This window comes from Neofelis nebulosa, chromosome 4 (assembly GCF_028018385.1).
Source record: "Neofelis nebulosa isolate mNeoNeb1 chromosome 4, mNeoNeb1.pri, whole genome shotgun sequence".
Classification (NCBI taxonomy): domain Eukaryota; kingdom Metazoa; phylum Chordata; class Mammalia; order Carnivora; family Felidae; genus Neofelis; species Neofelis nebulosa.
In genome coordinates, this window is record NC_080785.1 from 87,341,168 (window position 1) to 87,356,866 (window position 15,699).

The 15,699-nt window shown below is 42.5% G+C and overlaps 1 protein-coding gene across 12 annotated transcripts in view; it reads left to right on the forward strand.

Moving 5' to 3' along the window:
- The window catches only part of MAGI2 (membrane associated guanylate kinase, WW and PDZ domain containing 2), a 1,350,742-nt gene that overhangs the window by 1,286,978 nt on the left and 48,065 nt on the right, over positions 1-15,699 (forward strand). The window lies entirely within an intron of this gene.

A 15,699-nucleotide genomic window follows, 5' to 3' on the forward strand; every position in this document is an offset into this window, starting at 1 on the left:
GAGCTTCTCACTTTCCTTCCTTGTGCTCAAAGATACGCCAAATTTAGAGAGGGGCAGGGGATAGTTGTGACTTTTTAAAAAGTAGGCATAACTTTGTATCTGAACATGATTCACCACTATTTCAAAATGAATATTCTTAAGTGTTGGCTGTATTTGAGCCAGCACTTGGAAAAAGGCTTAAGGGGAAAAAAATCCCATACATAAATAAAGCAGAATATAGATGATAGCCTTGCAAATAGGGTTCAAGCAACTTTTCACCCCTCAAACATACCCCTAGGGTGGCCCACGTTTCCACTGTGAAATCCTGCAATGGGCAGGTGGCTACTGCCACATTTTAATAGGTAGGACTGGAATTTTAAAACATCAGTTTGACTTTTCGGCAGAAATTGATACCATGCTCAGTCCCCATGGTTAGGCATGGAAGCATGAATCAGACTGACACATTTCTCAATTCAGGCTTGATGTGACCCCACTGACACTGTCACAGCCATGGTTAAGCATCTCTCCACCAAAGTCTTTTAAGCTAGCTCTCTGAATTTTTCCTGAAACATATTTTCCAACTGTTAAGGACCCTGCAGATTGCCATTGGGATTGGTATAACTCTAACGTGAAAGATAATATTTACTCACTAAGTGAGTTATTTGGCCTAATGCTAAACAATTCCTTACCAAATACTTTTATGCCCATATAAGTATTACACACACACACACACACACACACACAATTGCAATTATTCTTTGAGGATGTCTTAAAAAACAGATGTTTTAAATGTATCATTTCTCTAAAGTGTCTGTCTCTCAAGGATGTTATGATCAGGGGAAGCCTGAGTCAGAGCATAAAGGAGAAAGCTCCAATTTACTGGAAAAGGCGTAAAGCCATGGAACAATTATAGGGAAGTCCAGTCCATTGACTATGGTTTAAATAGGTGTAGATTTGTGTTTCTGACAAAAGAAAGGTATATGCTTACCATTTAATTTACTTTACCTAGTCTGTAATCCATGGAGGTGAGGAGACCTGAATCAACCAATTAACCAGTGTCACCAGCCAAAAACAAAAACACATGAAGGCTCTTTGTGGTTTCTGTCCAGTCCCACCAACATCTATCAGGCTCTTTACTCAATGCTGGGATGTAAAGATTAATAAGAGAGCCTCTGCCTATATGCATTCACAAGTAAGTAGGAGTGACAGGGAGAAAACCAGGCAGAGGGGCAAGTATGAGTAGTATTGGCAAAGGAGTGATAAGAGTTCAAAGAAGGCAATATACTAAATCTGCTTAGCAGAGTCATAGAAGGTTCTACTTTATATTTTAGCCGGGACCTGAGTGACAAGTATGATTTCACCAATGTGGGCAAGAGGTAAGGCTGTTCCAGGCAAAGGATACAGTTTGACCGAAGTCAGGGAGTCATGTTGAGAACAGCTATCACATAGGCTAACTGAGAAAGGGGGGCCCTAAATAAAAGAACACAAAGGTGGGTTCAATGAGAAAGGGCCTTGTATGCCAAGCAGAGGAATTTGGATTTTATATAACCAGATGTCACTGAAAAATTGTTTGAATGAAATGGCGAAAATATCCGTATTTGGAAATATTCTTCGATACTGGATTTTATAAGAAACTGGAGACAGTTAAAATGCTATTGTGGAGGTTGAAACACATGATAAGAAGACCAGACTTGGGGGAGTGATAGTGGAAATAGCACATTGTGAATAGATTCTGGAGATACTCCAGCCATTCCGTTGATGGAAGTAACAAAACTGGTGAACGATGAATATGAAAGAAGGGGCTCAGGGAGGAGGCTTGTGGCCCAGGGCTCACTGGAAGATGACACCTACAGGTGGAGGAGGAAATTTAAAAAGAAAGATAATGAGGTTAATTTTGGACTTGCTGAATTCTGGATGCCCAGAGGACTCTTACCAACAGGGTACTTGGATAAGGCACTCAAGGGCCGGAGCACTGGGGGAGTCCCTAAGAGGACAGTGAGGGCCGCAAATGGGCCTCTCTCAGAGGCCCCTCTGTGTACAGAGAGGAGAGTCCATGGGACATGGTCACATCCATGTGGTAAGTAAGAGATCAGGAGAGGACAATCCAAAAAGCAAGAAGAGAACCAAAGAGAAGAGTGGTGGGAGCCAGAGAGAGGGTTTCAGGAAAGCTACAGGGAGAATGACCCATTTTCTTGATGAAAAAGTGGTTGCTCTGCCCCAAGATGGGCTGGGAGCAGGGTTAGGAAAGGAGTGGGAAGGAGAAGGAGGAGGAGGAGGCAGGGACTAGAATCCACTTTACTGCCTGGTTTAACACAATGCTGGGTGCATATCATTCAATAAATGGTAGTGATTTTGAGGGTTGTGGGTAGGAAACACCTTCATGCACTACTCTCCATGGACCTCACCACAGGACTTCCCCACAGGGTTCCCCACATTCTGGGCCACAATGGGAATCCATGAGTGAGATGGCAAATAACTAGAGCTCCTACTTAGATCCAGTCATGGGTTTAAGGCCTGGTTTGTCTGGTTTGTTTTTTCAGAGGGCAGGGATAGGCAGGGCACAAAGATGAATGACACCATTTCTCCCCTAAGGGAACTATGTATATAGAGCATGTTTAAGGAAAACATGGTGCTCACTGTTCACAAAAAAATATTCTTTGGGCGCCTGGGTGCCTCAGCTGGTTAAGCATCTGACCCTTGATCTCAGCTCAGATCTTAATTTTAGGGTTGTGAGTTCAAGCCCTGTGTTGGGCTCTATGCTGAGGGTGAAGCCTACTTAAAAAAAATACTCTGTACTGGCACTCATTAAAGTCACTCTCAAATGTATTACGTTCCTGGATTGATGTACAAAACATTTTGAAAACAAGCATGATCTGCTTAATTTCCCTTTCCAGGGACACATTTGCCCTTTGAAATCTGGATTCCATCATCAAGTTTCCAATGAAAGTGTCCCCTCAATGATCACCAGTCTTACCATGGTAACGAAGTCCAATGACTAATTCAATCCTTTATTCCCCTGGGACTCCCTGGAGTAGTTAACACTACTGATCAGTATATTAGCTGGATTTTCTCTTGCTGCTCTGATTGCCTCTCCAGGGTGTCCTTCAACACTCTTCCCATCCAGCAAGGCCCCTCCCCAGATTTTCCCTCAGGATCTCACTCTCCCCCAGGGTTCCACCTGTCAAGACTGTGTAGATGACTCATTTCTGTTTTGTCATGTCTGGCTTCATTCCACAGCTCCACCCTGAGATTTCCCACTGCCTGCTAGACATTTCTAGCCAGATACCCCACATTTGTGTATTCAAAATTATATTTATGATCTTTCCTCCTAAAAATACTCCTCCTCTTGAATCACTTATTAATTAAGGGATCATCAATCCTCCTCATCACCCACCTCAAAACCATCTTGACTGCCTTCCCTATATGTATAAAGAGTTCCCAAGAGGGAGTGATTTTATGTCTCTCATTTCTCACAATGGCTTTCTCTCCATTCCTATTGTTTAGGGCCACTCCACAAGGTTAAATAGCCTACCTGTTTTCTGTATTGCTCTGGCCAATCTTCCCAGCTCATTGATACCAGAGCAATAGAGCAATTGGTTGTCCTTAAGGACTTCCCCCCCCACCCCGCCCAAAGACCTTTTCCACAACACACACACACACACACACACACACACAGACACCCTTAAATTAGGGCCAGAACCATCCCTGGTTTGGCCCCATCCAAATCAGTCTTGTCTCTTATCTCCCACAATATCCTATTTCATATCTGTGCCCCAGCTACACTGGAGTATTTGCCATTGCCCTATATTCCCACCTTCATGGGTGGGCACATGCTGATCCCATGTTTGAGAAACCCTTTTTCCAAATCATGTCCTCCTTTAAGAACCACATCAAAGGCTGCCCCCTCCATGAATCCTTCCCCATGTCCACCAATCAGAAGTAACATCCCAGTCCTCTGAAATCCCATAGCCCTTTATATCTCCCCTGTTCCCTCTTACTCTCTGTTTTGCAACATAATTATCAATATCCACCTACTTCCTCCCCTTTCTGGAATTCAAATACTGCTCATCACCCTGGATTATTAATATGGTGCTTTATAGAGTGAACAAGTGAGTGCATGAATGACTGTAAGTCTCGCAGTATCACAAAGTCATTATTCTGACAGCAGATCTCAATGTAAGCTTTTGTAGATGGTTGCAGAAGGCATAGGATGGTGTCCCAACTTTCCACTGACTGTCTCAACCTAAACCAGAAGTAGCACTTTGGTTGTTGTTTTCATAAATTCCCGCTTGTCTATTTTCTTATAGAAAACAAGAGTGGAGTTAAGCACGGAGTTAATTCTCTGTTAAGAGTGGAGTGGAGGAAATCTGGTTGATTGAATGTTCCAGGCAATTATTTTTGGTTAATCTAAGTTATAATGTTTCTGTAAGGTGTTTTCTCTCAAACTGTAGTTCTGCCCTATGTTGGCATTACAAATTGTAGCTTAACATGCCAGAGTTGCTTCTTTGCTATGGAAGTGCCATGTATAATTGTCTCCTACGGGAAAGTTGAAACAAAAGCTGTGTAAACAAAAAAAAACTGTGAAACAAAAGCTAATGTAAGGTCTGTGTGAGATCATGTACCTACCTTCCTGTAAAAAGGGAGCCACTCTGGAAAATTCTCTAGCTCTTTGTCTAGTCTCCTGGATCTATTTTTTTCAACCAAATTGATTTATTTTATGATATGCATCAGACATTGTTTGATGCTGTTGGGGCTACAGAGAAAAAAAAATGTGGCATTGTCCCTCCCTCACCTCCAAGAGTTCTCTATCTCATGGGATAGCTGAAAATACTCTCTGGAACAAATACAAGACAGTGCAAACCCAAATGACAAGGGAGTTTGAGATGGGGCGGGGGAGGGGGAATAATGACCAGAATAGTCAGAAGGGATCCTTGAAGGAAGCCAGTCTTGAGATAACCCTTGAAGAACCAGAAGGTTTGGGATGAACAGAGTGGAGGGCAAAGGACACTACAAATAGAAACTGTAGGAGATGATTTTGATGCTAAGAAGCAAACTGATGTGCTTTGAAGTGTTGGGGTTCTAGCCAACAGCTAAGAAGGAATCCTTGAGATGTCTTCAGTGCAAAATGGTGGTTTTATTAAAGCACGGGGACAGGACTCATGGGCAGAGAGAGCTGCACTGGGGTTGTGAGGAGTGTTTGATTATATACTCGGGAGTTGGGGGAGGTAAAGACTAGGGGAAGTTTTCAAAAGGACTTTTTTTTTTAAGTTTATTTATTTTGAGAGAGACAGAGACAGCATGAGTGGGGGAGGGGCAGAGAGAGAGAAGGAGAGAGAGAATCCCAAGCAGGCTCCACACTGCCAGCGCAGGGCCCGATGCAGGGTTCAAACCCATGAAGCCCTGAGATCATGACCTGAGCCAAAACCAAGAGTCGGATGCTCAACTGACTGAGCCACCCAGGTGCCCCTCAAAAGGACTTTCATTTGCTAAAGTAGACTTATAGGATCCTGGAGGCCTAACTATTGATAGAAGTTTTTTTTTTTTTCTTGTAAATTATCAAGATAGTTACAAACTAAGAGAACACAGTCCTGTGGGACATGAGTCTATCAGTTAACCATTTGTTTTTCCTTTTCCTTTGTTCTTGGGCAGCCAGGAGTGCATGAGGAATGTCACATATCTCACCTTGGTGGGGGTGGAGGTGGCTGTTAGAATATGCTTTGTCCTCAGCTTGCCTTTGTTTCCCACATCACAAACGAGGAGAGTACAGGGTAACCTTCTGAAAAGCAGAGGGAGTAGAAGTGCAAGAATTGTGACTGTGTGGACGAGGCCAATATCTATAAACCAGTGGCAATGAGGAGGCACAGAAGATTCTTGAGCATCACACTGAGGGGACCAAAGAAGTATCTTAGGGGTGGTGGGGAACATTTTTGGAAAAGGTTTTCTTTTTCTTTTTTCTTTCTTTCTTTTTTTTTTTTTTTTTTTGGAAATACTTTTCAAACTCATGGCTACCCATTAGAAACAACTGGGGAACTTATATTTAAAAATTACCTGTAGAGGCTTCTCCTCAGACCAATTAACCCATGAAGGTGAGGAATGATGGCCGTGGGTGGGAGTACAGGCTCAGGTACGATGTAATTTTTTTTTTTTTAAGTGTGTCCCCGGTCAACACAATGAGCAGCCAGAGTTGTAAATCACTGGTGGACCAGATAAGAAAGTAAATCAGATAAAGAGGCTATCACAGTAACTTAGAAATGCAGGAATGGGTCAATGAGGTGCTGAAAACAGTTGAAATGAAATATAGGAGGGTTGACAATATAAAGAACCTTGAAAGAAGAATCATTAAGACTTGGTGACTGATAGCATAAAGGGAATAAGAACTGGGGAGGCTTCAAAAGTCATCCCAAGTTAGGAGCCTAAGTGTTTGGGAAGATGGAAGAGCAGCTGTGAGGAAAAAGAAATAGGAAAATTCAGAAATGATGCCGTTAACAAGACAGGTGAGCTTTTAAGAATTACTTAACTTCTCAGGGCCTCAATTTTCTTATCTGCACAATGACAGGGTCCTGTTACATGGCATCTTCAAGTACTAGCGTTGAAAGTAATGTGAGTGAACTAATCTGAGGAGTGGGGGAGGCATGTGGGATTTTAAGAGATTCAAATAGTGATTCATAACAAGCAATTGCATCAGAATAAGTGCATCTCTAGCATGTGAAACCCAAAGGGCAGTGGGAGTCCCCAGGGAAGAGCACAGAAAATTGGGGGTGAGAGGAAGGCCATGAAAGGAGAAGAGAATAAGAATACAGAATTTTCCTCATTGCCTGCTCCAGGCTCTGTATCACCTCCCTGCTACCTTGTGACAGGTAGGCAGTGACACAGTGGCCACTGTCCCTCATAACCCCAACATTAACATATGGACACAGTCATCTTTTATAAGAGTACTTGGAGTTGTTTTCATACACTGGATTTTTCTGGAGAAAGACTATCTCTTGTTAACATAGGGCCTTCAAAAAATAAATTGGGTCATTTTCTCATTCATTTTGAAAAGTCACTAACAGAGAAAGCAAGTAGCAGGAATTCTTAATATCTCTTTCTATATTCAAGATACCCCATTTTTTTCATATAAAATGCCAGAAGGGAGAAAAATTATCTTTTCCAAGTGAAATACATCTGTTCAGTTGGCCTTTCCCATTATTTCCATCAATAGCTTATTATCCCTGGGCACACAGCAATCAATACAGTAGCTTGTTTTCAAAGTGAAATATCAGGGGATGCCCACACCAAAAAAATCTCACTGCTTACTCAGCTTGTAAGTGATTGTTGGTTGCCTTCAGAATGTCGGATACAGTAAAATTGAGTCCCAGTCTTTCTACAGCCAAAGCCATAGGGCACCTACAACCTCTAGCTAGAAACCCCTGGTGCTACTATAGTTGGGCTACAGAGATGTACAAATGGCCCACAAGCATATGGTAAGATGCTTAACATCACTCATCAGCAGGGGAATGCAAATCAAAACCACAATGAAATATCACCTCACACCTGTCTGATGGCCACTATGAAAAAGAAAGGAAAAGAGTAAGCGTTGGCAAAAAGGTAGAAAAATTAGAACCCTCATTCTGTTGGTGGGAATGTAAAATGTGCCGCCACTATGGAAAATGGTGTGGAGATTCCTCAATAAAATTAAAAACAGAACTACCATATGACCCAGCAATCTTACTTCTGGGTATATATATCCAAAAGTATTGAAAAAGGGATCTTGAAGAGATATTTGCACATCTGATGCGGTTTTGGAGGGCCAGTGGGGGTCCGGAGCCAATGGCCAAGAAGGAATTATTGAGATGTGTTTGGTGCAAAAAGGTGATTTTATTAAAGCACAGGGACAGGATCCCTAGGCAGAAAGAGCTGCACTGGGGTTGTGAGGAGTGACTGATAACATACTATGGAGTTGGGGGAGGCTAAGGCAAAAGGGAGGTTTCCAAAAGGACTTTTATATGCTAAAGAAGACTTTAGCTATTGTCTAATAGGAGGCCTAGCTATTGTCAAGCGAAGGTTGTTTTTCCTTCTGGCAAAGCATTAATGTTAAGACATTAATGTTAAGAGTTATACTCTGGCCTGTCTCAAGTATTTGTCAATGGGCTGCATGTCCTAAAGAATTTAATTTTATTTACATTTTCTTCTTGCCTTTGTTCCCCACACCACTATGGAGGGGAGGGTGATGTTAGGGCTCCAGGAAACTGGTCTATAGGTTTCTGGAAATTGCCTTTTTTCTTGTAAATCATTAAAACAGTTGCAAACTGATGGAGACTCATGTCCTGCATGACTGTGATCTCTATCGGTTAACCATTGGTTTTTTTCCTTTCCTTTGTTCTTGGGCAACTAGGAGTGCCAGGAATGTCACACAGATCCCACCTGGGGGTGGAGAGGAAGTTGCTAAGCCTGTGCTTTGCTCTCAGCTTTCCTTTGGCTCCCTCCACACACCCATGCTCTTTGCAGCAATCTTCACAATAGCCAAGAGGTAGAAGCAACTAAATGCCCATCAGGTGAATGGGTAAAAAAATCTGTCACACACACCGTGAATATTATTCAATCTTAAAAAGAAAGACCTTCTTTGGGGTGCCTGGGTGGCTCAGTCGGTTGAGCATCCGACTTCGGCTCAGGTCATGATCTCACAGTTTGTGGGTTCGAGCCCTGCGTCGGGCTCTGTGCTGACAGCTAGGAGCCTGGAGCCTGCTTCAGATTCTGTCTCCTTCTCTCTCTGCCCCTCCCCGACCTGTGCTCTGTCTCTCTCTGTCTCTCAAAAATAAATAAAAATGTAAAAAAGGAAGAAAGAAAGAAAGGAAGAAAGAAAGAAAGGAAGAAGAAAGACCTTCGACATGTTGTATGCTACAACATGAATTAACCTTCAGGACATTATGCTAAGTGGAATAAGCCTGTCACAAAAAGACATGATTCCACTTCTGTGAGGTATCTAAGTAGTCAAGTCTGAGAAGCAAAAAACAGAATGGTGGTTTCCAGGGGTTGGGAGTAAGGGAGAAAGGGAGTTGTGTAATAGCTGTAGGGGTTTTGGTTGTGCAAGATGCGAAAGTTATAGAGATCTTTTGCACAACGACGTGCATATAGTTAACACCACTGTACAGTACACTTAAAGTGGTTAAGATAGTCAATTTTCTGTGCTTTTTACCACCTCAAAAGAGAAGAAAATGCCACCCGGCATTAGGAGAGCCAGCAGTTCTAAAGCTTTGGAGTTCAAAGCACCTCCTGAGCTTTATTTTGTAAATTGCACTGATGTTAGACTGCCCTTAGGGCAATTGGATGACAGGTGATGAGCTTCTTAAAGGAGCAAGCAGTAGGAGAGAGGTGCTCATTACCAGAAGCTTGACGTTAGCATCCTTCTCTCTGACCGGGGTTCTGTTTGCTCCTCTAAAGTTGCTGTTTAGGTTCTTGCCTTTGTTTGGTTGATTTTGGAATGAGGACTTGGCTGTGGGCTCCCACCAGGGAGTAAAGAAGTAGGACTGCATATGTTAGAAAGGCAGTTCCTGAATCTGGTGATGGTTTACTTATTTATATTCCTTTGTATCCCACCTCTTTTCACAAAGGCTTCTTTGAGACAGTTGGTCAGGTTCGGCGGGGAGGAGGAATATCAGTTGTCCCCCCAGCTGAGCTAAGTAGGAGCTTGCAAAACAGACAAATACTATGAGAACACAATCCTGACCCCTCCCCACCCCCCCCACCCCCGCAAGAAGTTCACTGACAAGAGAAAAGTGTCCCCCTTTGTTTTCATCAGAGGCCTCAGGTGGCAGGTGGTGGTGCTCAGGTGATGGGGGGTGTAAATGGAGACGCGTTGCCGGGTTATTTAGTATTGCAAAATGTGATGTGAAGACCATAATATTCTTTGTGCCTTCCTGTGATCTTGTTTCTTAAGCAAAAATTTGCTGGATTTATCTGTCTTACCTGTCTCATAGTTCTTTAGCTACTGGATCACTTATCAAGCCCAGAGCCACATACTAACCCCCTGAGAGAACTGTTTGCCTCCTGAGGACAGACACCATGTCTGCCAGCTCAGGTGTCACAGGCTTTACACCCAGTGGTGCTTTGGACTGCATTGTATGAGCAAGTGGATGGATGGATGGATGGATGGATAGAAAGGAAATAGCAGAGTCAAGACCTGCCCTCCAAAAGGTTATGGTGTACTAGGAAAAAGAGAAAAAGAAAACCTGTGACTGAAGGAACTTAAAAATAATTGCGGCACAGGGGCGCCTGGGTGGCTCAGTTGGTTGGGCGACCGACTTCGGCTCAGGTCATGGTCTCACAGTTTGTGAGTTCAAGCCCCACATCAGGCTCTGTGCTGACAGCTCAAAGCCTGCTCCAGATTCTGTGTCTCCCATTCATGCTCGCTTGCTCTCTCTCTCTCAAAAATAAATAAAACATTAAAAATTTTTTAAAAAATAATTGCAGCACATAGAACACAGTAGATACACTCAAATGAAGAGGAGCACTGGTAGAGTAAGCTGAGGCTGGGCAGAGGAGTGGGGGAGACTTCTTTAAGAAAGAATTCCTACCCTTCCAGTCTTCAGCATTGCAGGATGAAAATTAACTTCTTTTAACCAACCACAGCATCTTTTGCCTCAATCTATATTGAACTGCTTCATTTAAATATGTATATTTACTGTGTAAATTGCATTCTAAGAATGCACCACCATATTCAATGAGTAGACCTGGTTTGCTCCATTTAAGAGAAGGTGCAAAATAAATTCAGTTCATAAAAGAAAGTGGTATTGGATCCAGCTGATTCTGAGGTAGATCTCACGGGAGTAGGAGCGTGCTTCAAAATCACAAAGCTAGAACTAAGCCTTTAATACCTCACAGCAAGCTCCAAGTTCAGTTTGGACTGCTGAACAGAAGGCAACAAAATCCGGTCAATTATTTTCACCTCTATTTCCTAGCAAAGAGTAAACAATTTTCAGCTGAATTTTTTTCTGATTTAGCCTTTTTATCATTCTTCTCCTCCATCTGATCTTTCTGCAATCCACTGACCCCAGAAAATGGATGCCTCCACCTTGAAACAAGGAAAGAACACACAGCAGGGGAAGGGAGCCCATGAGAGTGAGGGAGAACAGCCTTAAACATCAGTTCCTGCCAGAGACCTGAGAGGAGAAAATATAAGGATTGATTAGATTTTCCTGAATTCCTGCTTAGCAGATTCCTCCTGAGAGAAAGCATTTAGGGGCCTTAGCCTCACTCTTGGATCTCCCAATAGATACACATTCTCCTGGCAGGTACATGGCCTGTCCGTCCTCATGGGTCCCAACCCCCTTTGAAGGCCAACATGACAAGGAAAGGGGAAGGAAGGACAGAGAAGGGACCCCTCCCCCCAGTAACCTCAGTCAGAGGATGCTGCAAACCTGGGACACCTTCTGTATTAAGGGTCTCCTCATCAACTGCTCAGAGAGCTGTCTGAAAGGCTAAAGTTCTGGAATGAGCTCCCCAAACAAGAATTAAGAAAGAATGTATCTTAAATCTCGGTTTTGACAATGTTCCTACTGTCATTCTGTGGCTGCATTGGTTCTCAAATGATGCCCTAATGGGAGCTCTTTTTTGAGATAACTTGTACTGAGTTTAACAAATTAATACATGTTATAGAAGATCTCAAAAACAGAAATAATCAAGAAGGAAAATGTAACCATTTTATTTTGGAACCTGCTTTTTTTTATTTGACAATATTTTTAGACTGCTGGGAAATTAAATATCCTTCTATACATCATTTTGCATGACTCCCTAGTACATTGTTATATAGACCTATCATTTAACCTATCCCCTATTTAGACTTCTCTTATTTTTGTGATTTTTCCACTATTATGAAAAATGCTACAAAAAAATATCCTTGTCTGTATATCTTCCCCTATATCTTTGATTATTTCCTTAGGGAAACCTTTGAAAAGCAAAAACGCAGGGTCGAAGAGTATCTGCATTCTCATGGGAAGATGGTCAAAGTCAGGGTAGTCATCTTTGGGACCTACCCTTGAGTGAGGAAGTAAAATTGTTATTAAAGTGTCTTTTCCAATAGTCAGAGGCTATGAGCTCTGGCAGAGGCCACGTGGTCTAATAAAAAGTATAGAGACTTGAGAGCATGGCAGCAGAAGGCCAGCCTGCCCCACACACGTCAGGCCCTGGCCTCAGCTCTCTGGGGCTCCCGCACCTCGTTTATAACAGAGTGAAAGGGCTGACCATTCCTCTGCCCAAGCACAAAAGGACTCCCTTCAAAATTGGGAGAGCACAGACTAACAGTTGCATCATATTTATTAGGATGTACAGTTTGTTTTACTTTTATACTGTCCCTTCCATTTTGTTTAGTTTGTTTTTAAACAGCACTAACAATATTTCTCAAAGGAGCAGAAGGCTGTGTGCAATCTCCTAATAGTTTCTTGACAGTTTAAAAATCGTAGACCTTCTCCGATCACTCAGAAGTTTCCTGCATCTGTGTGCTGTATTTCTCTGGGGAAGAGGCCCAAGCCCATGACACCACTGACATTACTTACCATGGCTTTCTTCCAAAGTGTTCTGGGCAATAAGACCTTTTCAGACACTTCCAGAATGGATGTTGGGCGGGCTTCATTTGCCAATGGCAGAACTGACCTATGGCACACTAAACACTGGCTTAGCCACAGACCCAAAGCAAGCTGATGTTCAAGTTGGGGATTGGCCATCACCAGGAGGCCCTTGGCTTCTGGCTTCAGAGGTATCACACCCAGCAAAGCAGAATTTTGAGGTTCGTTTCTGTTAACATGAGTGTAACAGTGTTTCCACTTGAACAACATGCTAAGTTGGTAATACTTGAGGGAACTGGTAGAGCCCATGTTAACTAGTTATTATTCATCCTGGTAACAGTGCCTTACCTTTACCTGTGTGCTGTTACATTGAGAAGATTCTTATGAGGTGGTGTTTTCAACTAGCAGGCCTCTGAGAAACAGATAAAAGACAGATCATAACATGGGAGGGTTATCTCCACATTGTAGTTCAGAAATCTAAGACACAAAAGGAATTTCTGACCACACCAACCCACAAGACTGATGTAGAAACAAACATTTCAGTTTCCTTGCCTTCTCTGCACTCATTCCAACAGTATTCCCTGCTGAATAGCAGTGGCCTCCTGTGTCATTCAAGTGCTATCCAAAGCAGACATCCTTGGCACTTTCAGAAAGAGCTGTCTTGTCTTGTGTGACCACCGTGAATGAGCTGAGAATATTCCTTTGTATTCAACCTTCTCTTTGAATAGCCATCCTTAAATCTTTAGTAAGACCGACTCAACAGCCTCTTATGTGGAAAAAAGAGACTAAATGAATAAGAATACTGGTCAATAACATTGATCTAAAACCATCAGGCAGTTTAAATATGAGCTCCCTAAGTTCAGACAGGTTTCTAGCCAAGGGTAAAAACTGTTCAAGGACAAAACTGAGTATGAAAATGTGTTATACAAACACAGCTGTAGCACTTACTACCTATCCCATATGGAGCAAAGAGAGAGTTGAGGAAATTTCTTAAGATGGGGAAAAATGGAAAATCTAGACAACTTATATGTGGCAATATAAGGAATTTTCTCTATTGTGAACGATTAGTTGACCTTTTACATAGGCATCATAGAGCCTTCATTATCAGTCTCAATGTATAAAATGGTATTTGAAAAGAGAAATAGTAGTATTTTTCATAGGCCAAAAGACCATAAGATCTTAGAGTGAGCATCTCATTGCCAAGAGCACAAATGTGTGGAAAATTACAGATATAAATTCTGAAGTACATCGATGTTCAGTGAGACCCTGAATGCATAGAGTTCTCATTTTCCTCTTCTGAACTAAATAAGAAAACATTGAGACATCCCTGAAATGTTTTAAAAGAAGCATTGCACCGATGGTTTCGCTCTGCCAGGTTTATTGTTAGAGGATGTCATCTGGCAGAGTCTGGCAAAGTGTATCCTTGGAATGGATGGGTTTTGTTTATCAAGTTCAAATAGATCCCCCCACCCACATTCACAATGGGGGGTGGAGAGGAGGCAGTTTTAAAGGCTGTTAGGTGCTTTACTGCAAGCCCCTAAAACATCATGGAATTGCAATTCTGTCTGCAACCATTTGTTACAGGCTAGAGCAGATTACAGGAGCCAGTACAGAGCCCTCAGCCATGATTTATGGCGGAAGAACAGCTCAGAGAGCATTTCCGTCAAGTAGGAATGGCTGTGCAGCCCAAGGTGTGAGCACTAGAGCACTAAGTGAAATTTCTAGAAGGAAGAAACTTCGGCCACGGGCCTTAGCCCTACATGCCCTGAGCCAAAGATGAATTTAAGCTCTTCTCATTCTTCATCTTTGCACTTGTTTCCAGTTTGGAATGACCATTGCCAGGGAGAAGCACTTTACTGAGCAGACTGGTAATGTGGTGGCAATCATGAGATCATATCTCCTGTTTTATTTCACAGTGTCTCCTTCTCAGCCTGTCTTGTCCTTTAAACAAAAGCAGTAAGTCTGATGGGGAGAGGACAGTATAAATTCAAATTTAATTTTGAAGCCATTTTTAAAAATTTCTCAGCTTTCTTTATGTTCACTGGAAATTCTTCAGAATGCCTTAAAACTCAGAAAAGAAATCAACAGGGTGAGGGGCGCCTGGGCGGCTCAGCCAGTTAAGCAGCTGACTTCCGCTCAGGTCATGATCTCATGGTCCCTCGGTTCAGGGCTCTGTGCTAACAGCTCCGAGCCTGGAGCCTGCTTCGGATTCTGTGTCTCTTCTCCCTCCCTCTCTCTTCCCCTCCCCTGCTCTCTCTCTCTGTCTCAAAATAAATAACATTAAAAACAAAATTAAAAATAAATAAATAAAAATTAAAAAAAAAAAAAAGAAATCAACAGGGGGCACCTAGGGGACTTGGTTAAGCGTCCAACTCTTGACTTCAGCTCAGGGCATGATATCAGTGTTGGTGAGATGGTGGGATAGAGCCCCATGTCAGACTCTGTGCTGACAACACAGAGCTTGCTTGCGATTCTGTCTCTCCCTCTCTCTGCCCCTTCCCCACTTGCACACACGCACTTTCTCTCTCTCCCTCTCTCTCTCAAAATAAATAAATATAGAAAAATAAATAAATAAAGGGGTGCCTCGGTGGCTCAGTCAGTTAAGCATCAACTCCCACTCCGGTCATCATCTCACATTCTTTTTTGAGCCCCGCATCAAAAGTGGAGCCCCACGCCCTCCCGCCCCCATGTGGAGTTCAAGCCCTTTGTCAACAGGGCTGTGCCTACAGCTCAGAGCCTGGAGCCTGTTTCAGATTCTGTGTCTCCCTCTCTCTCTACCCCTACCCCACTCACACTCTATCTCTTTCTCTCAAAAATAAATAAACTAGAAAAGAAAAGAAAAGAAAAGGGAAAGGAAAAGAAAGGAAAGCAAGAGAAAAGAAGAAAGAAAAGAGAAAAGAAAAGAAAAAAGAAATCAACAGAACTATTATTGAGTCCCATCCTTGAACAGAGGGCCTGGGACAAGCCATTCCCCCTGACCCCAAAACAGTGTAGAATGAAAATCCAGGTTACATAACTATGAGGGCAGAGAGGAGAAATGTTATAGGAAGAAAAAAAAAACTAGAGGGAGATCCAAATTTTTAATAGTTTTTTTTTTTTCTGGAAAATGAGGAATACCACTCAGATAATGCACTTATATATTATCCAAATTGTCTCTAATTAATATGAAAATGAGAGAGTG